Source organism: Leptodactylus fuscus, unplaced genomic scaffold (genome assembly GCF_031893055.1).
Source record: "Leptodactylus fuscus isolate aLepFus1 unplaced genomic scaffold, aLepFus1.hap2 HAP2_SCAFFOLD_369, whole genome shotgun sequence".
Lineage (NCBI taxonomy): Eukaryota > Metazoa > Chordata > Amphibia > Anura > Leptodactylidae > Leptodactylus > Leptodactylus fuscus.
In genome coordinates, this window is record NW_027440392.1 from 24,026 (window position 1) to 46,475 (window position 22,450).

The 22,450-nt window shown below is 41.9% G+C and overlaps 26 non-coding genes and 1 pseudogene across 26 annotated transcripts; all 27 read left to right on the forward strand.

Annotated features, from left to right (window-relative positions):
* The first annotated feature begins 196 nt into the window (after positions 1-196).
* Positions 197-387, forward strand: LOC142188082 (U2 spliceosomal RNA). Its single transcript, XR_012712745.1, has one exon. It is a non-coding gene; the product is annotated as a U2 spliceosomal RNA (small nuclear RNA).
* A 613-nt stretch (positions 388-1,000) lies between these two features.
* On the forward strand, positions 1,001-1,191 carry LOC142188084 (U2 spliceosomal RNA). The gene has a single exon (XR_012712746.1). It is a non-coding gene; the product is annotated as a U2 spliceosomal RNA (small nuclear RNA).
* A 613-nt stretch (positions 1,192-1,804) lies between these two features.
* On the forward strand, positions 1,805-1,995 carry LOC142188085 (U2 spliceosomal RNA). Its single transcript, XR_012712747.1, has one exon. It is a non-coding gene; the product is annotated as a U2 spliceosomal RNA (small nuclear RNA).
* A 613-nt stretch (positions 1,996-2,608) lies between these two features.
* Positions 2,609-2,799, forward strand: LOC142188086 (U2 spliceosomal RNA). The gene has a single exon (XR_012712748.1). It is a non-coding gene; the product is annotated as a U2 spliceosomal RNA (small nuclear RNA).
* A 613-nt stretch (positions 2,800-3,412) lies between these two features.
* Positions 3,413-3,514, forward strand: LOC142188064 (U2 spliceosomal RNA; annotated as a pseudogene).
* A 1,504-nt stretch (positions 3,515-5,018) lies between these two features.
* Positions 5,019-5,208, forward strand: LOC142188061 (U2 spliceosomal RNA). The gene has a single exon (XR_012712726.1). It is a non-coding gene; the product is annotated as a U2 spliceosomal RNA (small nuclear RNA).
* Positions 5,209-5,821: 613 nt separating this feature from the next.
* LOC142188087 (U2 spliceosomal RNA) lies at positions 5,822-6,012 on the forward strand. Its single transcript, XR_012712749.1, has one exon. It is a non-coding gene; the product is annotated as a U2 spliceosomal RNA (small nuclear RNA).
* Positions 6,013-6,625: 613 nt separating this feature from the next.
* Positions 6,626-6,816, forward strand: LOC142188088 (U2 spliceosomal RNA). Its single transcript, XR_012712750.1, has one exon. It is a non-coding gene; the product is annotated as a U2 spliceosomal RNA (small nuclear RNA).
* Positions 6,817-7,429: 613 nt separating this feature from the next.
* On the forward strand, positions 7,430-7,620 carry LOC142188089 (U2 spliceosomal RNA). Its single transcript, XR_012712751.1, has one exon. It is a non-coding gene; the product is annotated as a U2 spliceosomal RNA (small nuclear RNA).
* Positions 7,621-8,233: 613 nt separating this feature from the next.
* LOC142188090 (U2 spliceosomal RNA) lies at positions 8,234-8,424 on the forward strand. The gene has a single exon (XR_012712752.1). It is a non-coding gene; the product is annotated as a U2 spliceosomal RNA (small nuclear RNA).
* Positions 8,425-9,037: 613 nt separating this feature from the next.
* LOC142188092 (U2 spliceosomal RNA) lies at positions 9,038-9,228 on the forward strand. The gene has a single exon (XR_012712754.1). It is a non-coding gene; the product is annotated as a U2 spliceosomal RNA (small nuclear RNA).
* Positions 9,229-9,841: 613 nt separating this feature from the next.
* LOC142188093 (U2 spliceosomal RNA) lies at positions 9,842-10,032 on the forward strand. The gene has a single exon (XR_012712755.1). It is a non-coding gene; the product is annotated as a U2 spliceosomal RNA (small nuclear RNA).
* Positions 10,033-10,645: 613 nt separating this feature from the next.
* LOC142188094 (U2 spliceosomal RNA) lies at positions 10,646-10,836 on the forward strand. The gene has a single exon (XR_012712756.1). It is a non-coding gene; the product is annotated as a U2 spliceosomal RNA (small nuclear RNA).
* Positions 10,837-11,449: 613 nt separating this feature from the next.
* LOC142188095 (U2 spliceosomal RNA) lies at positions 11,450-11,640 on the forward strand. Its single transcript, XR_012712757.1, has one exon. It is a non-coding gene; the product is annotated as a U2 spliceosomal RNA (small nuclear RNA).
* A 613-nt stretch (positions 11,641-12,253) lies between these two features.
* On the forward strand, positions 12,254-12,444 carry LOC142188096 (U2 spliceosomal RNA). The gene has a single exon (XR_012712758.1). It is a non-coding gene; the product is annotated as a U2 spliceosomal RNA (small nuclear RNA).
* Positions 12,445-13,057: 613 nt separating this feature from the next.
* LOC142188097 (U2 spliceosomal RNA) lies at positions 13,058-13,248 on the forward strand. Its single transcript, XR_012712759.1, has one exon. It is a non-coding gene; the product is annotated as a U2 spliceosomal RNA (small nuclear RNA).
* A 613-nt stretch (positions 13,249-13,861) lies between these two features.
* LOC142188098 (U2 spliceosomal RNA) lies at positions 13,862-14,052 on the forward strand. The gene has a single exon (XR_012712760.1). It is a non-coding gene; the product is annotated as a U2 spliceosomal RNA (small nuclear RNA).
* A 613-nt stretch (positions 14,053-14,665) lies between these two features.
* On the forward strand, positions 14,666-14,856 carry LOC142188099 (U2 spliceosomal RNA). The gene has a single exon (XR_012712761.1). It is a non-coding gene; the product is annotated as a U2 spliceosomal RNA (small nuclear RNA).
* Positions 14,857-15,469: 613 nt separating this feature from the next.
* On the forward strand, positions 15,470-15,660 carry LOC142188100 (U2 spliceosomal RNA). Its single transcript, XR_012712762.1, has one exon. It is a non-coding gene; the product is annotated as a U2 spliceosomal RNA (small nuclear RNA).
* A 613-nt stretch (positions 15,661-16,273) lies between these two features.
* LOC142188101 (U2 spliceosomal RNA) lies at positions 16,274-16,464 on the forward strand. Its single transcript, XR_012712763.1, has one exon. It is a non-coding gene; the product is annotated as a U2 spliceosomal RNA (small nuclear RNA).
* A 613-nt stretch (positions 16,465-17,077) lies between these two features.
* LOC142188103 (U2 spliceosomal RNA) lies at positions 17,078-17,268 on the forward strand. Its single transcript, XR_012712765.1, has one exon. It is a non-coding gene; the product is annotated as a U2 spliceosomal RNA (small nuclear RNA).
* A 613-nt stretch (positions 17,269-17,881) lies between these two features.
* On the forward strand, positions 17,882-18,072 carry LOC142188104 (U2 spliceosomal RNA). The gene has a single exon (XR_012712766.1). It is a non-coding gene; the product is annotated as a U2 spliceosomal RNA (small nuclear RNA).
* Positions 18,073-18,685: 613 nt separating this feature from the next.
* On the forward strand, positions 18,686-18,876 carry LOC142188105 (U2 spliceosomal RNA). The gene has a single exon (XR_012712767.1). It is a non-coding gene; the product is annotated as a U2 spliceosomal RNA (small nuclear RNA).
* A 613-nt stretch (positions 18,877-19,489) lies between these two features.
* Positions 19,490-19,680, forward strand: LOC142188106 (U2 spliceosomal RNA). Its single transcript, XR_012712768.1, has one exon. It is a non-coding gene; the product is annotated as a U2 spliceosomal RNA (small nuclear RNA).
* A 613-nt stretch (positions 19,681-20,293) lies between these two features.
* On the forward strand, positions 20,294-20,484 carry LOC142188107 (U2 spliceosomal RNA). The gene has a single exon (XR_012712769.1). It is a non-coding gene; the product is annotated as a U2 spliceosomal RNA (small nuclear RNA).
* Positions 20,485-21,097: 613 nt separating this feature from the next.
* Positions 21,098-21,288, forward strand: LOC142187974 (U2 spliceosomal RNA). The gene has a single exon (XR_012712642.1). It is a non-coding gene; the product is annotated as a U2 spliceosomal RNA (small nuclear RNA).
* Positions 21,289-21,901: 613 nt separating this feature from the next.
* Positions 21,902-22,092, forward strand: LOC142187975 (U2 spliceosomal RNA). Its single transcript, XR_012712643.1, has one exon. It is a non-coding gene; the product is annotated as a U2 spliceosomal RNA (small nuclear RNA).
* Positions 22,093-22,450: the final 358 nt, after the last annotated feature.

Here is a 22,450-nt window from a genome sequence, read left to right on the forward strand (position 1 = left end):
AGTTTTTCTTTTCTTTTTTTTCACTTTTGGTGGCAGGTAGGGAAAACCTGCACAAGCTAATTGATTTCTACTTCATTAAGGGAAAGGAAAAAAAAACAAAAAAAAAAACAAAATAGGGCTGCAGCAGCATGGTGCACACCTTGAGCGGTGCACAGTGAACACGGAAGGGCGCCAGAACAGGTGCCGAGCGCTTGCCATCGCTTCTCGGCCTTCTGGCTAAGATCAAGTGTAGTATCTGTTCTTATCAGTTTAATATCTGATACGTCCCCTATCTGGGGACCATATATTAAATGGATTTTTAGAACAGGGAGCTGGAATCGGAGCTTGCTCTGTCCACTCCACGCATTGACCTGGTATTGCATTACTTCCAGGATCGGTGCACCCCTTTCCAATTCAGTTGAAAGAAAGAGACAGAGGACTGACCGACCAACAGAGAAGATTGCTGCACCTGGCAAGCTAGCAAAGAGAAAATTGACAGTTGGACGTGGCCTGATGCTGTGACTGACTCTACCTGAAAGGTACTTCATTAATTATTTTCTTTGATTGATTGATTGATTGATTGATTGATTGCAAATGACATTACTGCTGCAAAGTGTCTGATTTGCTGCCATTTTATTCAATTTTAAATGCATTGAATTCTTTTAAAATTTTTGGGCATAAATTTATTTCTGAACTTGCACTTGACCGGACACTTGAATGGGTGTGGTCAAACGGTGGGAGTGGTTTATGCAGATTCGCAAAATTCGGCAAAATCCGCTGGCGTCACAAGATAACATTTGCACATGTCACTTTGCCTTGCACAAAAGTTTTTCTTTTCTTTTTTTTCACTTTTGGTGGCAGGTAGGGAAAACCTGCACAAGCTAATTGATTTCTACTTCATTAAGGGAAAGGAAAAAAAAACAAAAAAAAAAACAAAATAGGGCTGCAGCAGCATGGTGCACACCTTGAGCGGTGCACAGTGAACACGGAAGGGCGCCAGAACAGGTGCCGAGCGCTTGCCATCGCTTCTCGGCCTTCTGGCTAAGATCAAGTGTAGTATCTGTTCTTATCAGTTTAATATCTGATACGTCCCCTATCTGGGGACCATATATTAAATGGATTTTTAGAACAGGGAGCTGGAATCGGAGCTTGCTCTGTCCACTCCACGCATTGACCTGGTATTGCATTACTTCCAGGATCGGTGCACCCCTTTCCAATTCAGTTGAAAGAAAGAGACAGAGGACTGACCGACCAACAGAGAAGATTGCTGCACCTGGCAAGCTAGCAAAGAGAAAATTGACAGTTGGACGTGGCCTGATGCTGTGACTGACTCTACCTGAAAGGTACTTCATTAATTATTTTCTTTGATTGATTGATTGATTGATTGATTGATTGCAAATGACATTACTGCTGCAAAGTGTCTGATTTGCTGCCATTTTATTCAATTTTAAATGCATTGAATTCTTTTAAAATTTTTGGGCATAAATTTATTTCTGAACTTGCACTTGACCGGACACTTGAATGGGTGTGGTCAAACGGTGGGAGTGGTTTATGCAGATTCGCAAAATTCGGCAAAATCCGCTGGCGTCACAAGATAACATTTGCACATGTCACTTTGCCTTGCACAAAAGTTTTTCTTTTCTTTTTTTTCACTTTTGGTGGCAGGTAGGGAAAACCTGCACAAGCTAATTGATTTCTACTTCATTAAGGGAAAGGAAAAAAAAACAAAAAAAAAAACAAAATAGGGCTGCAGCAGCATGGTGCACACCTTGAGCGGTGCACAGTGAACACGGAAGGGCGCCAGAACAGGTGCCGAGCGCTTGCCATCGCTTCTCGGCCTTCTGGCTAAGATCAAGTGTAGTATCTGTTCTTATCAGTTTAATATCTGATACGTCCCCTATCTGGGGACCATATATTAAATGGATTTTTAGAACAGGGAGCTGGAATCGGAGCTTGCTCTGTCCACTCCACGCATTGACCTGGTATTGCATTACTTCCAGGATCGGTGCACCCCTTTCCAATTCAGTTGAAAGAAAGAGACAGAGGACTGACCGACCAACAGAGAAGATTGCTGCACCTGGCAAGCTAGCAAAGAGAAAATTGACAGTTGGACGTGGCCTGATGCTGTGACTGACTCTACCTGAAAGGTACTTCATTAATTATTTTCTTTGATTGATTGATTGATTGATTGATTGATTGCAAATGACATTACTGCTGCAAAGTGTCTGATTTGCTGCCATTTTATTCAATTTTAAATGCATTGAATTCTTTTAAAATTTTTGGGCATAAATTTATTTCTGAACTTGCACTTGACCGGACACTTGAATGGGTGTGGTCAAACGGTGGGAGTGGTTTATGCAGATTCGCAAAATTCGGCAAAATCCGCTGGCGTCACAAGATAACATTTGCACATGTCACTTTGCCTTGCACAAAAGTTTTTCTTTTCTTTTTTTTCACTTTTGGTGGCAGGTAGGGAAAACCTGCACAAGCTAATTGATTTCTACTTCATTAAGGGAAAGGAAAAAAAAACAAAAAAAAAAACAAAATAGGGCTGCAGCAGCATGGTGCACACCTTGAGCGGTGCACAGTGAACACGGAAGGGCGCCAGAACAGGTGCCGAGCGCTTGCCATCGCTTCTCGGCCTTCTGGCTAAGATCAAGTGTAGTATCTGTTCTTATCAGTTTAATATCTGATACGTCCCCTATCTGGGGACCATATATTAAATGGATTTTTAGAACAGGGAGCTGGAATCGGAGCTTGCTCTGTCCACTCCACGCATTGACCTGGTATTGCATTACTTCCAGGATCGGTGCACCCCTTTCCAATTCAGTTGAAAGAAAGAGACAGAGGACTGACCGACCAACAGAGAAGATTGCTGCACCTGGCAAGCTAGCAAAGAGAAAATTGACAGTTGGACGTGGCCTGATGCTGTGACTGACTCTACCTGAAAGGTACTTCATTAATTATTTTCTTTGATTGATTGATTGATTGATTGATTGATTGCAAATGACATTACTGCTGCAAAGTGTCTGATTTGCTGCCATTTTATTCAATTTTAAATGCATTGAATTCTTTTAAAATTTTTGGGCATAAATTTATTTCTGAACTTGCACTTGACCGGACACTTGAATGGGTGTGGTCAAACGGTGGGAGTGGTTTATGCAGATTCGCAAAATTCGGCAAAATCCGCTGGCGTCACAAGATAACATTTGCACATGTCACTTTGCCTTGCACAAAAGTTTTTCTTTTCTTTTTTTTCACTTTTGGTGGCAGGTAGGGAAAACCTGCACAAGCTAATTGATTTCTACTTCATTAAGGGAAAGGAAAAAAAAACAAAAAAAAAAACAAAATAGGGCTGCAGCAGCATGGTGCACACCTTGAGCGGTGCACAGTGAACACGGAAGGGCGCCAGAACAGGTGCCGAGCGCTTGCCATCGCTTCTCGGCCTTTTGGCTAAGATCAAGTGTAGCATACATTCTGCTCAGTGTTTGTGTGCTGCCAAGGATCTTGGCCAGAGGTGCCCCGGGTACCCTCTACTCGGCCTGGTAGGAAAAGTCAGGTTTATAGCCTGGCTGGAACTACCTGCTGCTATTGGGTTTGAGGCTTAGTCCCGGGGCAACGAGAAGCGATCACCTGGAGAATCTATTGAGACTCCTAGGGTCTGATTATTTACAGATCAAAGATCTACAATGGATCTAAGACGGAAGAAGTTCTGCCTGAGGTTCTTCCTTAAGAAAGATGCCGCTAGAGCTGATGACTGGTCGGAGATGTCGGTGGTGAGGATACTGGAGGATCGTTTGATGGTTCGGAGGGAGGATGTCCTGGCCATGCAATGGAACGCCACCAAGAGGTCTTGCGATGTCACCTTCACTTCGGAGCAACTGTGTTCGGAGGCCTTCCTCGGATGGTACGGAGGCGGGACCACTGGAGTCAGGGACCGAGTGAGCTGCTTGACTTCCTTGCACGGGGGCTGGAAATCGCTGGTCGTGTCTATGGATGACCCTTTTGTGAGTGCTGCGGACATTATGGGCTTTTTGAGACTTCATGTGCCTATGTGCAGGTTCAAGAAGGACTTATTGAACCAAGCTGGTTATTGGACTGGTAAAAGACGTTTTTCCGTATGGATTGAGGAGAAAGACATGGACTTATTTAACGGAGCAATCCAGTTTGATGGTAAGACTGGGTTTGCCTTTTGGGAGGACTTAAAGGGGAAATTCCCCAGGAAAACGGAAAAAAAAGAGACTTTGTTGCCAGATGAAGGAAATTCCATGGACAAAATAGAGACTGGGAGTGTTTTTTCAGAGTCTGTTATTTCTGATGCTTCCTTTACAGATTTAACTCCTGTCCGTGATGAGATGCAGGAACCCGGTAATAATAAATGTAAAAAAATGATATGTATGGAACAAGAATTTAAATGTGAACTAGTAGTAGAAAAAGTGATAGAGAAGGAGCCAATTATGTGTAATGCAGAAATAACAGTAGAAGGGAAAGATAGAATAAGGGTAGTGAAGGTGAGGGAAAAAAGAGAAGTTAGTTGTATGGAGCCTAGAGAGAAGGTACTTACAAAAAAATGGGTAGGAGAAGCAAGTAAGTTAAAGAAATGTATGGGTAATTATGGGCACTGTAGGTATGTAATAGTTAAATCATTCCATGAAGGTCATTACAGGTTTTTTGAGAAATACATAGGTGATCCTTATGTTAGAAATGTGTTAGAAAAACGTACTTTAAATGAGGATGAAATGGATGTGTTATTTATGATGGCCCTGGAGGGAGGATGCCCTGCGCCAATATCCCCAACGTATGAAAATGGTAAATATAGGGAAAATAGAGAACTGTATGATAAAATACAAGAAATAAAAGAAATGAGAGAGAAAGAAATGGAAAAAAAGGAACAAACAAAAGTGTAAAATACTGTTAAACATTGTGAAAAACTGTGAGATATACAGATGTTCTTTGTTGTTGTTCTTATGTGTGTTGTATGTGTAGTAATATGGAAAATTGAGAAATAGTGTTTTTTCATTGTTATTTTGTTATGTTTAATAAAAAATGGCCCTTAGTGGCTAGTAAATCAAAAAATCTGTTCTTATCAGTTTAATATCTGATACGTCCCCTATCTGGGGACCATATATTAAATGGATTTTTAGAACAGGGAGCTGGAATCGGAGCTTGCTCTGTCCACTCCACGCATTGACCTGGTATTGCATTACTTCCAGGATCGGTGCACCCCTTTCCAATTCAGTTGAAAGAAAGAGACAGAGGACTGACCGACCAACAGAGAAGATTGCTGCACCTGGCAAGCTAGCAAAGAGAAAATTGACAGTTGGACGTGGCCTGATGCTGTGACTGACTCTACCTGAAAGGTACTTCATTAATTATTTTCTTTGATTGATTGATTGATTGATTGATTGATTGCAAATGACATTACTGCTGCAAAGTGTCTGATTTGCTGCCATTTTATTCAATTTTAAATGCATTGAATTCTTTTAAAATTTTTGGGCATAAATTTATTTCTGAACTTGCACTTGACCGGACACTTGAATGGGTGTGGTCAAACGGTGGGAGTGGTTTATGCAGATTCGCAAAATTCGGCAAAATCCGCTGGCGTCACAAGATAACATTTGCACATGTCACTTTGCCTTGCACAAAAGTTTTTCTTTTCTTTTTTTTCACTTTTGGTGGCAGGTAGGGAAAACCTGCACAAGCTAATTGATTTCTACTTCATTAAGGGAAAGGAAAAAAAAACAAAAAAAAAAACAAAATAGGGCTGCAGCAGCATGGTGCACACCTTGAGCGGTGCACAGTGAACACGGAAGGGCGCCAGAACAGGTGCCGAGCGCTTGCCATCGCTTCTCGGCCTTCTGGCTAAGATCAAGTGTAGTATCTGTTCTTATCAGTTTAATATCTGATACGTCCCCTATCTGGGGACCATATATTAAATGGATTTTTAGAACAGGGAGCTGGAATCGGAGCTTGCTCTGTCCACTCCACGCATTGACCTGGTATTGCATTACTTCCAGGATCGGTGCACCCCTTTCCAATTCAGTTGAAAGAAAGAGACAGAGGACTGACCGACCAACAGAGAAGATTGCTGCACCTGGCAAGCTAGCAAAGAGAAAATTGACAGTTGGACGTGGCCTGATGCTGTGACTGACTCTACCTGAAAGGTACTTCATTAATTATTTTCTTTGATTGATTGATTGATTGATTGATTGATTGCAAATGACATTACTGCTGCAAAGTGTCTGATTTGCTGCCATTTTATTCAATTTTAAATGCATTGAATTCTTTTAAAATTTTTGGGCATAAATTTATTTCTGAACTTGCACTTGACCGGACACTTGAATGGGTGTGGTCAAACGGTGGGAGTGGTTTATGCAGATTCGCAAAATTCGGCAAAATCCGCTGGCGTCACAAGATAACATTTGCACATGTCACTTTGCCTTGCACAAAAGTTTTTCTTTTCTTTTTTTTCACTTTTGGTGGCAGGTAGGGAAAACCTGCACAAGCTAATTGATTTCTACTTCATTAAGGGAAAGGAAAAAAAAACAAAAAAAAAAACAAAATAGGGCTGCAGCAGCATGGTGCACACCTTGAGCGGTGCACAGTGAACACGGAAGGGCGCCAGAACAGGTGCCGAGCGCTTGCCATCGCTTCTCGGCCTTCTGGCTAAGATCAAGTGTAGTATCTGTTCTTATCAGTTTAATATCTGATACGTCCCCTATCTGGGGACCATATATTAAATGGATTTTTAGAACAGGGAGCTGGAATCGGAGCTTGCTCTGTCCACTCCACGCATTGACCTGGTATTGCATTACTTCCAGGATCGGTGCACCCCTTTCCAATTCAGTTGAAAGAAAGAGACAGAGGACTGACCGACCAACAGAGAAGATTGCTGCACCTGGCAAGCTAGCAAAGAGAAAATTGACAGTTGGACGTGGCCTGATGCTGTGACTGACTCTACCTGAAAGGTACTTCATTAATTATTTTCTTTGATTGATTGATTGATTGATTGATTGATTGCAAATGACATTACTGCTGCAAAGTGTCTGATTTGCTGCCATTTTATTCAATTTTAAATGCATTGAATTCTTTTAAAATTTTTGGGCATAAATTTATTTCTGAACTTGCACTTGACCGGACACTTGAATGGGTGTGGTCAAACGGTGGGAGTGGTTTATGCAGATTCGCAAAATTCGGCAAAATCCGCTGGCGTCACAAGATAACATTTGCACATGTCACTTTGCCTTGCACAAAAGTTTTTCTTTTCTTTTTTTTCACTTTTGGTGGCAGGTAGGGAAAACCTGCACAAGCTAATTGATTTCTACTTCATTAAGGGAAAGGAAAAAAAAACAAAAAAAAAAACAAAATAGGGCTGCAGCAGCATGGTGCACACCTTGAGCGGTGCACAGTGAACACGGAAGGGCGCCAGAACAGGTGCCGAGCGCTTGCCATCGCTTCTCGGCCTTCTGGCTAAGATCAAGTGTAGTATCTGTTCTTATCAGTTTAATATCTGATACGTCCCCTATCTGGGGACCATATATTAAATGGATTTTTAGAACAGGGAGCTGGAATCGGAGCTTGCTCTGTCCACTCCACGCATTGACCTGGTATTGCATTACTTCCAGGATCGGTGCACCCCTTTCCAATTCAGTTGAAAGAAAGAGACAGAGGACTGACCGACCAACAGAGAAGATTGCTGCACCTGGCAAGCTAGCAAAGAGAAAATTGACAGTTGGACGTGGCCTGATGCTGTGACTGACTCTACCTGAAAGGTACTTCATTAATTATTTTCTTTGATTGATTGATTGATTGATTGATTGATTGCAAATGACATTACTGCTGCAAAGTGTCTGATTTGCTGCCATTTTATTCAATTTTAAATGCATTGAATTCTTTTAAAATTTTTGGGCATAAATTTATTTCTGAACTTGCACTTGACCGGACACTTGAATGGGTGTGGTCAAACGGTGGGAGTGGTTTATGCAGATTCGCAAAATTCGGCAAAATCCGCTGGCGTCACAAGATAACATTTGCACATGTCACTTTGCCTTGCACAAAAGTTTTTCTTTTCTTTTTTTTCACTTTTGGTGGCAGGTAGGGAAAACCTGCACAAGCTAATTGATTTCTACTTCATTAAGGGAAAGGAAAAAAAAACAAAAAAAAAAACAAAATAGGGCTGCAGCAGCATGGTGCACACCTTGAGCGGTGCACAGTGAACACGGAAGGGCGCCAGAACAGGTGCCGAGCGCTTGCCATCGCTTCTCGGCCTTCTGGCTAAGATCAAGTGTAGTATCTGTTCTTATCAGTTTAATATCTGATACGTCCCCTATCTGGGGACCATATATTAAATGGATTTTTAGAACAGGGAGCTGGAATCGGAGCTTGCTCTGTCCACTCCACGCATTGACCTGGTATTGCATTACTTCCAGGATCGGTGCACCCCTTTCCAATTCAGTTGAAAGAAAGAGACAGAGGACTGACCGACCAACAGAGAAGATTGCTGCACCTGGCAAGCTAGCAAAGAGAAAATTGACAGTTGGACGTGGCCTGATGCTGTGACTGACTCTACCTGAAAGGTACTTCATTAATTATTTTCTTTGATTGATTGATTGATTGATTGATTGATTGCAAATGACATTACTGCTGCAAAGTGTCTGATTTGCTGCCATTTTATTCAATTTTAAATGCATTGAATTCTTTTAAAATTTTTGGGCATAAATTTATTTCTGAACTTGCACTTGACCGGACACTTGAATGGGTGTGGTCAAACGGTGGGAGTGGTTTATGCAGATTCGCAAAATTCGGCAAAATCCGCTGGCGTCACAAGATAACATTTGCACATGTCACTTTGCCTTGCACAAAAGTTTTTCTTTTCTTTTTTTTCACTTTTGGTGGCAGGTAGGGAAAACCTGCACAAGCTAATTGATTTCTACTTCATTAAGGGAAAGGAAAAAAAAACAAAAAAAAAAACAAAATAGGGCTGCAGCAGCATGGTGCACACCTTGAGCGGTGCACAGTGAACACGGAAGGGCGCCAGAACAGGTGCCGAGCGCTTGCCATCGCTTCTCGGCCTTCTGGCTAAGATCAAGTGTAGTATCTGTTCTTATCAGTTTAATATCTGATACGTCCCCTATCTGGGGACCATATATTAAATGGATTTTTAGAACAGGGAGCTGGAATCGGAGCTTGCTCTGTCCACTCCACGCATTGACCTGGTATTGCATTACTTCCAGGATCGGTGCACCCCTTTCCAATTCAGTTGAAAGAAAGAGACAGAGGACTGACCGACCAACAGAGAAGATTGCTGCACCTGGCAAGCTAGCAAAGAGAAAATTGACAGTTGGACGTGGCCTGATGCTGTGACTGACTCTACCTGAAAGGTACTTCATTAATTATTTTCTTTGATTGATTGATTGATTGATTGATTGATTGCAAATGACATTACTGCTGCAAAGTGTCTGATTTGCTGCCATTTTATTCAATTTTAAATGCATTGAATTCTTTTAAAATTTTTGGGCATAAATTTATTTCTGAACTTGCACTTGACCGGACACTTGAATGGGTGTGGTCAAACGGTGGGAGTGGTTTATGCAGATTCGCAAAATTCGGCAAAATCCGCTGGCGTCACAAGATAACATTTGCACATGTCACTTTGCCTTGCACAAAAGTTTTTCTTTTCTTTTTTTTCACTTTTGGTGGCAGGTAGGGAAAACCTGCACAAGCTAATTGATTTCTACTTCATTAAGGGAAAGGAAAAAAAAACAAAAAAAAAAACAAAATAGGGCTGCAGCAGCATGGTGCACACCTTGAGCGGTGCACAGTGAACACGGAAGGGCGCCAGAACAGGTGCCGAGCGCTTGCCATCGCTTCTCGGCCTTCTGGCTAAGATCAAGTGTAGTATCTGTTCTTATCAGTTTAATATCTGATACGTCCCCTATCTGGGGACCATATATTAAATGGATTTTTAGAACAGGGAGCTGGAATCGGAGCTTGCTCTGTCCACTCCACGCATTGACCTGGTATTGCATTACTTCCAGGATCGGTGCACCCCTTTCCAATTCAGTTGAAAGAAAGAGACAGAGGACTGACCGACCAACAGAGAAGATTGCTGCACCTGGCAAGCTAGCAAAGAGAAAATTGACAGTTGGACGTGGCCTGATGCTGTGACTGACTCTACCTGAAAGGTACTTCATTAATTATTTTCTTTGATTGATTGATTGATTGATTGATTGATTGCAAATGACATTACTGCTGCAAAGTGTCTGATTTGCTGCCATTTTATTCAATTTTAAATGCATTGAATTCTTTTAAAATTTTTGGGCATAAATTTATTTCTGAACTTGCACTTGACCGGACACTTGAATGGGTGTGGTCAAACGGTGGGAGTGGTTTATGCAGATTCGCAAAATTCGGCAAAATCCGCTGGCGTCACAAGATAACATTTGCACATGTCACTTTGCCTTGCACAAAAGTTTTTCTTTTCTTTTTTTTCACTTTTGGTGGCAGGTAGGGAAAACCTGCACAAGCTAATTGATTTCTACTTCATTAAGGGAAAGGAAAAAAAAACAAAAAAAAAAACAAAATAGGGCTGCAGCAGCATGGTGCACACCTTGAGCGGTGCACAGTGAACACGGAAGGGCGCCAGAACAGGTGCCGAGCGCTTGCCATCGCTTCTCGGCCTTCTGGCTAAGATCAAGTGTAGTATCTGTTCTTATCAGTTTAATATCTGATACGTCCCCTATCTGGGGACCATATATTAAATGGATTTTTAGAACAGGGAGCTGGAATCGGAGCTTGCTCTGTCCACTCCACGCATTGACCTGGTATTGCATTACTTCCAGGATCGGTGCACCCCTTTCCAATTCAGTTGAAAGAAAGAGACAGAGGACTGACCGACCAACAGAGAAGATTGCTGCACCTGGCAAGCTAGCAAAGAGAAAATTGACAGTTGGACGTGGCCTGATGCTGTGACTGACTCTACCTGAAAGGTACTTCATTAATTATTTTCTTTGATTGATTGATTGATTGATTGATTGATTGCAAATGACATTACTGCTGCAAAGTGTCTGATTTGCTGCCATTTTATTCAATTTTAAATGCATTGAATTCTTTTAAAATTTTTGGGCATAAATTTATTTCTGAACTTGCACTTGACCGGACACTTGAATGGGTGTGGTCAAACGGTGGGAGTGGTTTATGCAGATTCGCAAAATTCGGCAAAATCCGCTGGCGTCACAAGATAACATTTGCACATGTCACTTTGCCTTGCACAAAAGTTTTTCTTTTCTTTTTTTTCACTTTTGGTGGCAGGTAGGGAAAACCTGCACAAGCTAATTGATTTCTACTTCATTAAGGGAAAGGAAAAAAAAACAAAAAAAAAAACAAAATAGGGCTGCAGCAGCATGGTGCACACCTTGAGCGGTGCACAGTGAACACGGAAGGGCGCCAGAACAGGTGCCGAGCGCTTGCCATCGCTTCTCGGCCTTCTGGCTAAGATCAAGTGTAGTATCTGTTCTTATCAGTTTAATATCTGATACGTCCCCTATCTGGGGACCATATATTAAATGGATTTTTAGAACAGGGAGCTGGAATCGGAGCTTGCTCTGTCCACTCCACGCATTGACCTGGTATTGCATTACTTCCAGGATCGGTGCACCCCTTTCCAATTCAGTTGAAAGAAAGAGACAGAGGACTGACCGACCAACAGAGAAGATTGCTGCACCTGGCAAGCTAGCAAAGAGAAAATTGACAGTTGGACGTGGCCTGATGCTGTGACTGACTCTACCTGAAAGGTACTTCATTAATTATTTTCTTTGATTGATTGATTGATTGATTGATTGATTGCAAATGACATTACTGCTGCAAAGTGTCTGATTTGCTGCCATTTTATTCAATTTTAAATGCATTGAATTCTTTTAAAATTTTTGGGCATAAATTTATTTCTGAACTTGCACTTGACCGGACACTTGAATGGGTGTGGTCAAACGGTGGGAGTGGTTTATGCAGATTCGCAAAATTCGGCAAAATCCGCTGGCGTCACAAGATAACATTTGCACATGTCACTTTGCCTTGCACAAAAGTTTTTCTTTTCTTTTTTTTCACTTTTGGTGGCAGGTAGGGAAAACCTGCACAAGCTAATTGATTTCTACTTCATTAAGGGAAAGGAAAAAAAAACAAAAAAAAAAACAAAATAGGGCTGCAGCAGCATGGTGCACACCTTGAGCGGTGCACAGTGAACACGGAAGGGCGCCAGAACAGGTGCCGAGCGCTTGCCATCGCTTCTCGGCCTTCTGGCTAAGATCAAGTGTAGTATCTGTTCTTATCAGTTTAATATCTGATACGTCCCCTATCTGGGGACCATATATTAAATGGATTTTTAGAACAGGGAGCTGGAATCGGAGCTTGCTCTGTCCACTCCACGCATTGACCTGGTATTGCATTACTTCCAGGATCGGTGCACCCCTTTCCAATTCAGTTGAAAGAAAGAGACAGAGGACTGACCGACCAACAGAGAAGATTGCTGCACCTGGCAAGCTAGCAAAGAGAAAATTGACAGTTGGACGTGGCCTGATGCTGTGACTGACTCTACCTGAAAGGTACTTCATTAATTATTTTCTTTGATTGATTGATTGATTGATTGATTGATTGCAAATGACATTACTGCTGCAAAGTGTCTGATTTGCTGCCATTTTATTCAATTTTAAATGCATTGAATTCTTTTAAAATTTTTGGGCATAAATTTATTTCTGAACTTGCACTTGACCGGACACTTGAATGGGTGTGGTCAAACGGTGGGAGTGGTTTATGCAGATTCGCAAAATTCGGCAAAATCCGCTGGCGTCACAAGATAACATTTGCACATGTCACTTTGCCTTGCACAAAAGTTTTTCTTTTCTTTTTTTTCACTTTTGGTGGCAGGTAGGGAAAACCTGCACAAGCTAATTGATTTCTACTTCATTAAGGGAAAGGAAAAAAAAACAAAAAAAAAAACAAAATAGGGCTGCAGCAGCATGGTGCACACCTTGAGCGGTGCACAGTGAACACGGAAGGGCGCCAGAACAGGTGCCGAGCGCTTGCCATCGCTTCTCGGCCTTCTGGCTAAGATCAAGTGTAGTATCTGTTCTTATCAGTTTAATATCTGATACGTCCCCTATCTGGGGACCATATATTAAATGGATTTTTAGAACAGGGAGCTGGAATCGGAGCTTGCTCTGTCCACTCCACGCATTGACCTGGTATTGCATTACTTCCAGGATCGGTGCACCCCTTTCCAATTCAGTTGAAAGAAAGAGACAGAGGACTGACCGACCAACAGAGAAGATTGCTGCACCTGGCAAGCTAGCAAAGAGAAAATTGACAGTTGGACGTGGCCTGATGCTGTGACTGACTCTACCTGAAAGGTACTTCATTAATTATTTTCTTTGATTGATTGATTGATTGATTGATTGATTGCAAATGACATTACTGCTGCAAAGTGTCTGATTTGCTGCCATTTTATTCAATTTTAAATGCATTGAATTCTTTTAAAATTTTTGGGCATAAATTTATTTCTGAACTTGCACTTGACCGGACACTTGAATGGGTGTGGTCAAACGGTGGGAGTGGTTTATGCAGATTCGCAAAATTCGGCAAAATCCGCTGGCGTCACAAGATAACATTTGCACATGTCACTTTGCCTTGCACAAAAGTTTTTCTTTTCTTTTTTTTCACTTTTGGTGGCAGGTAGGGAAAACCTGCACAAGCTAATTGATTTCTACTTCATTAAGGGAAAGGAAAAAAAAACAAAAAAAAAAACAAAATAGGGCTGCAGCAGCATGGTGCACACCTTGAGCGGTGCACAGTGAACACGGAAGGGCGCCAGAACAGGTGCCGAGCGCTTGCCATCGCTTCTCGGCCTTCTGGCTAAGATCAAGTGTAGTATCTGTTCTTATCAGTTTAATATCTGATACGTCCCCTATCTGGGGACCATATATTAAATGGATTTTTAGAACAGGGAGCTGGAATCGGAGCTTGCTCTGTCCACTCCACGCATTGACCTGGTATTGCATTACTTCCAGGATCGGTGCACCCCTTTCCAATTCAGTTGAAAGAAAGAGACAGAGGACTGACCGACCAACAGAGAAGATTGCTGCACCTGGCAAGCTAGCAAAGAGAAAATTGACAGTTGGACGTGGCCTGATGCTGTGACTGACTCTACCTGAAAGGTACTTCATTAATTATTTTCTTTGATTGATTGATTGATTGATTGATTGATTGCAAATGACATTACTGCTGCAAAGTGTCTGATTTGCTGCCATTTTATTCAATTTTAAATGCATTGAATTCTTTTAAAATTTTTGGGCATAAATTTATTTCTGAACTTGCACTTGACCGGACACTTGAATGGGTGTGGTCAAACGGTGGGAGTGGTTTATGCAGATTCGCAAAATTCGGCAAAATCCGCTGGCGTCACAAGATAACATTTGCACATGTCACTTTGCCTTGCACAAAAGTTTTTCTTTTCTTTTTTTTCACTTTTGGTGGCAGGTAGGGAAAACCTGCACAAGCTAATTGATTTCTACTTCATTAAGGGAAAGGAAAAAAAAACAAAAAAAAAAACAAAATAGGGCTGCAGCAGCATGGTGCACACCTTGAGCGGTGCACAGTGAACACGGAAGGGCGCCAGAACAGGTGCCGAGCGCTTGCCATCGCTTCTCGGCCTTCTGGCTAAGATCAAGTGTAGTATCTGTTCTTATCAGTTTAATATCTGATACGTCCCCTATCTGGGGACCATATATTAAATGGATTTTTAGAACAGGGAGCTGGAATCGGAGCTTGCTCTGTCCACTCCACGCATTGACCTGGTATTGCATTACTTCCAGGATCGGTGCACCCCTTTCCAATTCAGTTGAAAGAAAGAGACAGAGGACTGACCGACCAACAGAGAAGATTGCTGCACCTGGCAAGCTAGCAAAGAGAAAATTGACAGTTGGACGTGGCCTGATGCTGTGACTGACTCTACCTGAAAGGTACTTCATTAATTATTTTCTTTGATTGATTGATTGATTGATTGATTGATTGCAAATGACATTACTGCTGCAAAGTGTCTGATTTGCTGCCATTTTATTCAATTTTAAATGCATTGAATTCTTTTAAAATTTTTGGGCATAAATTTATTTCTGAACTTGCACTTGACCGGACACTTGAATGGGTGTGGTCAAACGGTGGGAGTGGTTTATGCAGATTCGCAAAATTCGGCAAAATCCGCTGGCGTCACAAGATAACATTTGCACATGTCACTTTGCCTTGCACAAAAGTTTTTCTTTTCTTTTTTTTCACTTTTGGTGGCAGGTAGGGAAAACCTGCACAAGCTAATTGATTTCTACTTCATTAAGGGAAAGGAAAAAAAAACAAAAAAAAAAACAAAATAGGGCTGCAGCAGCATGGTGCACACCTTGAGCGGTGCACAGTGAACACGGAAGGGCGCCAGAACAGGTGCCGAGCGCTTGCCATCGCTTCTCGGCCTTCTGGCTAAGATCAAGTGTAGTATCTGTTCTTATCAGTTTAATATCTGATACGTCCCCTATCTGGGGACCATATATTAAATGGATTTTTAGAACAGGGAGCTGGAATCGGAGCTTGCTCTGTCCACTCCACGCATTGACCTGGTATTGCATTACTTCCAGGATCGGTGCACCCCTTTCCAATTCAGTTGAAAGAAAGAGACAGAGGACTGACCGACCAACAGAGAAGATTGCTGCACCTGGCAAGCTAGCAAAGAGAAAATTGACAGTTGGACGTGGCCTGATGCTGTGACTGACTCTACCTGAAAGGTACTTCATTAATTATTTTCTTTGATTGATTGATTGATTGATTGATTGATTGCAAATGACATTACTGCTGCAAAGTGTCTGATTTGCTGCCATTTTATTCAATTTTAAATGCATTGAATTCTTTTAAAATTTTTGGGCATAAATTTATTTCTGAACTTGCACTTGACCGGACACTTGAATGGGTGTGGTCAAACGGTGGGAGTGGTTTATGCAGATTCGCAAAATTCGGCAAAATCCGCTGGCGTCACAAGATAACATTTGCACATGTCACTTTGCCTTGCACAAAAGTTTTTCTTTTCTTTTTTTTCACTTTTGGTGGCAGGTAGGGAAAACCTGCACAAGCTAATTGATTTCTACTTCATTAAGGGAAAGGAAAAAAAAACAAAAAAAAAAACAAAATAGGGCTGCAGCAGCATGGTGCACACCTTGAGCGGTGCACAGTGAACACGGAAGGGCGCCAGAACAGGTGCCGAGCGCTTGCCATCGCTTCTCGGCCTTCTGGCTAAGATCAAGTGTAGTATCTGTTCTTATCAGTTTAATATCTGATACGTCCCCTATCTGGGGACCATATATTAAATGGATTTTTAGAACAGGGAGCTGGAATCGGAGCTTGCTCTGTCCACTCCACGCATTGACCTGGTATTGCATTACTTCCAGGATCGGTGCACCCCTTTCCAATTCAGTTGAAAGAAAGAGACAGAGGACTGACCGACCAACAGAGAAGATTGCTGCACCTGGCAAGCTAGCAAAGAGAAAATTGACAGTTGGACGTGGCCTGATGCTGTGACTGACTCTACCTGAAAGGTACTTCATTAATTATTTTCTTTGATTGATTGATTGATTGATTGATTGATTGCAAATGACATTACTGCTGCAAAGTGTCTGATTTGCTGCCATTTTATTCAATTTTAAATGCATTGAATTCTTTTAAAATTTTTGGGCATAAATTTATTTCTGAACTTGCACTTGACCGGACACTTGAATGGGTGTGGTCAAACGGTGGGAGTGGTTTATGCAGATTCGCAAAATTCGGCAAAATCCGCTGGCGTCACAAGATAACATTTGCACATGTCACTTTGCCTTGCACAAAAGTTTTTCTTTTCTTTTTTTTCACTTTTGGTGGCAGGTAGGGAAAACCTGCACAAGCTAATTGATTTCTACTTCATTAAGGGAAAGGAAAAAAAAACAAAAAAAAAAACAAAATAGGGCTGCAGCAGCATGGTGCACACCTTGAGCGGTGCACAGTGAACACGGAAGGGCGCCAGAACAGGTGCCGAGCGCTTGCCATCGCTTCTCGGCCTTCTGGCTAAGATCAAGTGTAGTATCTGTTCTTATCAGTTTAATATCTGATACGTCCCCTATCTGGGGACCATATATTAAATGGATTTTTAGAACAGGGAGCTGGAATCGGAGCTTGCTCTGTCCACTCCACGCATTGACCTGGTATTGCATTACTTCCAGGATCGGTGCACCCCTTTCCAATTCAGTTGAAAGAAAGAGACAGAGGACTGACCGACCAACAGAGAAGATTGCTGCACCTGGCAAGCTAGCAAAGAGAAAATTGACAGTTGGACGTGGCCTGATGCTGTGACTGACTCTACCTGAAAGGTACTTCATTAATTATTTTCTTTGATTGATTGATTGATTGATTGATTGATTGCAAATGACATTACTGCTGCAAAGTGTCTGATTTGCTGCCATTTTATTCAATTTTAAATGCATTGAATTCTTTTAAAATTTTTGGGCATAAATTTATTTCTGAACTTGCACTTGACCGGACACTTGAATGGGTGTGGTCAAACGGTGGGAGTGGTTTATGCAGATTCGCAAAATTCGGCAAAATCCGCTGGCGTCACAAGATAACATTTGCACATGTCACTTTGCCTTGCACAAAAGTTTTTCTTTTCTTTTTTTTCACTTTTGGTGGCAGGTAGGGAAAACCTGCACAAGCTAATTGATTTCTACTTCATTAAGGGAAAGGAAAAAAAAACAAAAAAAAAAACAAAATAGGGCTGCAGCAGCATGGTGCACACCTTGAGCGGTGCACAGTGAACACGGAAGGGCGCCAGAACAGGTGCCGAGCGCTTGCCATCGCTTCTCGGCCTTCTGGCTAAGATCAAGTGTAGTATCTGTTCTTATCAGTTTAATATCTGATACGTCCCCTATCTGGGGACCATATATTAAATGGATTTTTAGAACAGGGAGCTGGAATCGGAGCTTGCTCTGTCCACTCCACGCATTGACCTGGTATTGCATTACTTCCAGGATCGGTGCACCCCTTTCCAATTCAGTTGAAAGAAAGAGACAGAGGACTGACCGACCAACAGAGAAGATTGCTGCACCTGGCAAGCTAGCAAAGAGAAAATTGACAGTTGGACGTGGCCTGATGCTGTGACTGACTCTACCTGAAAGGTACTTCATTAATTATTTTCTTTGATTGATTGATTGATTGATTGATTGATTGCAAATGACATTACTGCTGCAAAGTGTCTGATTTGCTGCCATTTTATTCAATTTTAAATGCATTGAATTCTTTTAAAATTTTTGGGCATAAATTTATTTCTGAACTTGCACTTGACCGGACACTTGAATGGGTGTGGTCAAACGGTGGGAGTGGTTTATGCAGATTCGCAAAATTCGGCAAAATCCGCTGGCGTCACAAGATAACATTTGCACATGTCACTTTGCCTTGCACAAAAGTTTTTCTTTTCTTTTTTTTCACTTTTGGTGGCAGGTAGGGAAAACCTGCACAAGCTAATTGATTTCTACTTCATTAAGGGAAAGGAAAAAAAAACAAAAAAAAAAACAAAATAGGGCTGCAGCAGCATGGTGCACACCTTGAGCGGTGCACAGTGAACACGGAAGGGCGCCAGAACAGGTGCCGAGCGCTTGCCATCGCTTCTCGGCCTTCTGGCTAAGATCAAGTGTAGTATCTGTTCTTATCAGTTTAATATCTGATACGTCCCCTATCTGGGGACCATATATTAAATGGATTTTTAGAACAGGGAGCTGGAATCGGAGCTTGCTCTGTCCACTCCACGCATTGACCTGGTATTGCATTACTTCCAGGATCGGTGCACCCCTTTCCAATTCAGTTGAAAGAAAGAGACAGAGGACTGACCGACCAACAGAGAAGATTGCTGCACCTGGCAAGCTAGCAAAGAGAAAATTGACAGTTGGACGTGGCCTGATGCTGTGACTGACTCTACCTGAAAGGTACTTCATTAATTATTTTCTTTGATTGATTGATTGATTGATTGATTGATTGCAAATGACATTACTGCTGCAAAGTGTCTGATTTGCTGCCATTTTATTCAATTTTAAATGCATTGAATTCTTTTAAAATTTTTGGGCATAAATTTATTTCTGAACTTGCACTTGACCGGACACTTGAATGGGTGTGGTCAAACGGTGGGAGTGGTTTATGCAGATTCGCAAAATTCGGCAAAATCCGCTGGCGTCACAAGATAACATTTGCACATGTCACTTTGCCTTGCACAAAAGTTTTTCTTTTCTTTTTTTTCACTTTTGGTGGCAGGTAGGGAAAACCTGCACAAGCTAATTGATTTCTACTTCATTAAGGGAAAGGAAAAAAAAACAAAAAAAAAAACAAAATAGGGCTGCAGCAGCATGGTGCACACCTTGAGCGGTGCACAGTGAACACGGAAGGGCGCCAGAACAGGTGCCGAGCGCTTGCCATCGCTTCTCGGCCTTCTGGCTAAGATCAAGTGTAGTATCTGTTCTTATCAGTTTAATATCTGATACGTCCCCTATCTGGGGACCATATATTAAATGGATTTTTAGAACAGGGAGCTGGAATCGGAGCTTGCTCTGTCCACTCCACGCATTGACCTGGTATTGCATTACTTCCAGGATCGGTGCACCCCTTTCCAATTCAGTTGAAAGAAAGAGACAGAGGACTGACCGACCAACAGAGAAGATTGCTGCACCTGGCAAGCTAGCAAAGAGAAAATTGACAGTTGGACGTGGCCTGATGCTGTGACTGACTCTACCTGAAAGGTACTTCATTAATTATTTTCTTTGATTGATTGATTGATTGATTGATTGATTGCAAATGACATTACTGCTGCAAAGTGTCTGATTTGCTGCCATTTTATTCAATTTTAAATGCATTGAATTCTTTTAAAATTTTTGGGCATAAATTTATTTCTGAACTTGCACTTGACCGGACACTTGAATGGGTGTGGTCAAACGGTGGGAGTGGTTTATGCAGATTCGCAAAATTCGGCAAAATCCGCTGGCGTCACAAGATAACATTTGCACATGTCACTTTGCCTTGCACAAAAGTTTTTCTTTTCTTTTTTTTCACTTTTGGTGGCAGGTAGGGAAAACCTGCACAAGCTAATTGATTTCTACTTCATTAAGGGAAAGGAAAAAAAAACAAAAAAAAAAACAAAATAGGGCTGCAGCAGCATGGTGCACACCTTGAGCGGTGCACAGTGAACACGGAAGGGCGCCAGAACAGGTGCCGAGCGCTTGCCATCGCTTCTCGGCCTTCTGGCTAAGATCAAGTGTAGTATCTGTTCTTATCAGTTTAATATCTGATACGTCCCCTATCTGGGGACCATATATTAAATGGATTTTTAGAACAGGGAGCTGGAATCGGAGCTTGCTCTGTCCACTCCACGCATTGACCTGGTATTGCATTACTTCCAGGATCGGTGCACCCCTTTCCAATTCAGTTGAAAGAAAGAGACAGAGGACTGACCGACCAACAGAGAAGATTGCTGCACCTGGCAAGCTAGCAAAGAGAAAATTGACAGTTGGACGTGGCCTGATGCTGTGACTGACTCTACCTGAAAGGTACTTCATTAATTATTTTCTTTGATTGATTGATTGATTGATTGATTGATTGCAAATGACATTACTGCTGCAAAGTGTCTGATTTGCTGCCATTTTATTCAATTTTAAATGCATTGAATTCTTTTAAAATTTTTGGGCATAAATTTATTTCTGAACTTGCACTTGACCGGACACTTGAATGGGTGTGGTCAAACGGTGGGAGTGGTTTATGCAGATTCGCAAAATTCGGCAAAATCCGCTGGCGTCACAAGATAACATTTGCACATGTCACTTTGCCTTGCACAAAAGTTTTTCTTTTCTTTTTTTTCACTTTTGGTGGCAGGTAGGGAAAACCTGCACAAGCTAATTGATTTCTACTTCATTAAGGGAAAGGAAAAAAAAACAAAAAAAAAAACAAAATAGGGCTGCAGCAGCATGGTGCACACCTTGAGCGGTGCACAGTGAACACGGAAGGGCGCCAGAACAGGTGCCGAGCGCTTGCCATCGCTTCTCGGCCTTCTGGCTAAGATCAAGTGTAGTATCTGTTCTTATCAGTTTAATATCTGATACGTCCCCTATCTGGGGACCATATATTAAATGGATTTTTAGAACAGGGAGCTGGAATCGGAGCTTGCTCTGTCCACTCCACGCATTGACCTGGTATTGCATTACTTCCAGGATCGGTGCACCCCTTTCCAATTCAGTTGAAAGAAAGAGACAGAGGACTGACCGACCAACAGAGAAGATTGCTGCACCTGGCAAGCTAGCAAAGAGAAAATTGACAGTTGGACGTGGCCTGATGCTGTGACTGACTCTACCTGAAAGGTACTTCATTAATTATTTTCTTTGATTGATTGATTGATTGATTGATTGATTGCAAATGACATTACTGCTGCAAAGTGTCTGATTTGCTGCCATTTTATTCAATTTTAAATGCATTGAATTCTTTTAAAATTTTTGGGCATAAATTTATTTCTGAACTTGCACTTGACCGGACACTTGAATGGGTGTGGTCAAACGGTGGGAGTGGTTTATGCAGATTCGCAAAATTCGGCAAAATCCGCTGGCGTCACAAGATAACATTTGCACATGTCACTTTGCCTTGCACAAAAGTTTTTCTTTTCTTTTTTTTCACTTTTGGTGGCAGGTAGGGAAAACCTGCACAAGCTAATTGATTTCTACTTCATTAAGGGAAAGGAAAAAAAAACAAAAAAAAAAACAAAATAGGGCTGCAGCAGCATGGTGCACACCTTGAGCGGTGCACAGTGAACACGGAAGGGCGCCAGAACAGGTGCCGAGCGCTTGCCATCGCTTCTCGGCCTTCTGGCTAAGATCAAGTGTAGTATCTGTTCTTATCAGTTTAATATCTGATACGTCCCCTATCTGGGGACCATATATTAAATGGATTTTTAGAACAGGGAGCTGGAATCGGAGCTTGCTCTGTCCACTCCACGCATTGACCTGGTATTGCATTACTTCCAGGATCGGTGCACCCCTTTCCAATTCAGTTGAAAGAAAGAGACAGAGGACTGACCGACCAACAGAGAAGATTGCTGCACCTGGCAAGCTAGCAAAGAGAAAATTGACAGTTGGACGTGGCCTGATGCTGTGACTGACTCTACCTGAAAGGTACTTCATTAATTATTTTCTTTGATTGATTGATTGATTGATTGATTGATTGCAAATGACATTACTGCTGCAAAGTGTCTGATTTGCTGCCATTTTATTCAATTTTAAATGCATTGAATTCTTTTAAAATTTTTGGGCATAAATTTATTTCTGAACTTGCACTTGACCGGACACTTGAATGGGTGTGGTCAAACGGTGGGAGTGGTTTATGCAGATTCGCAAAATTC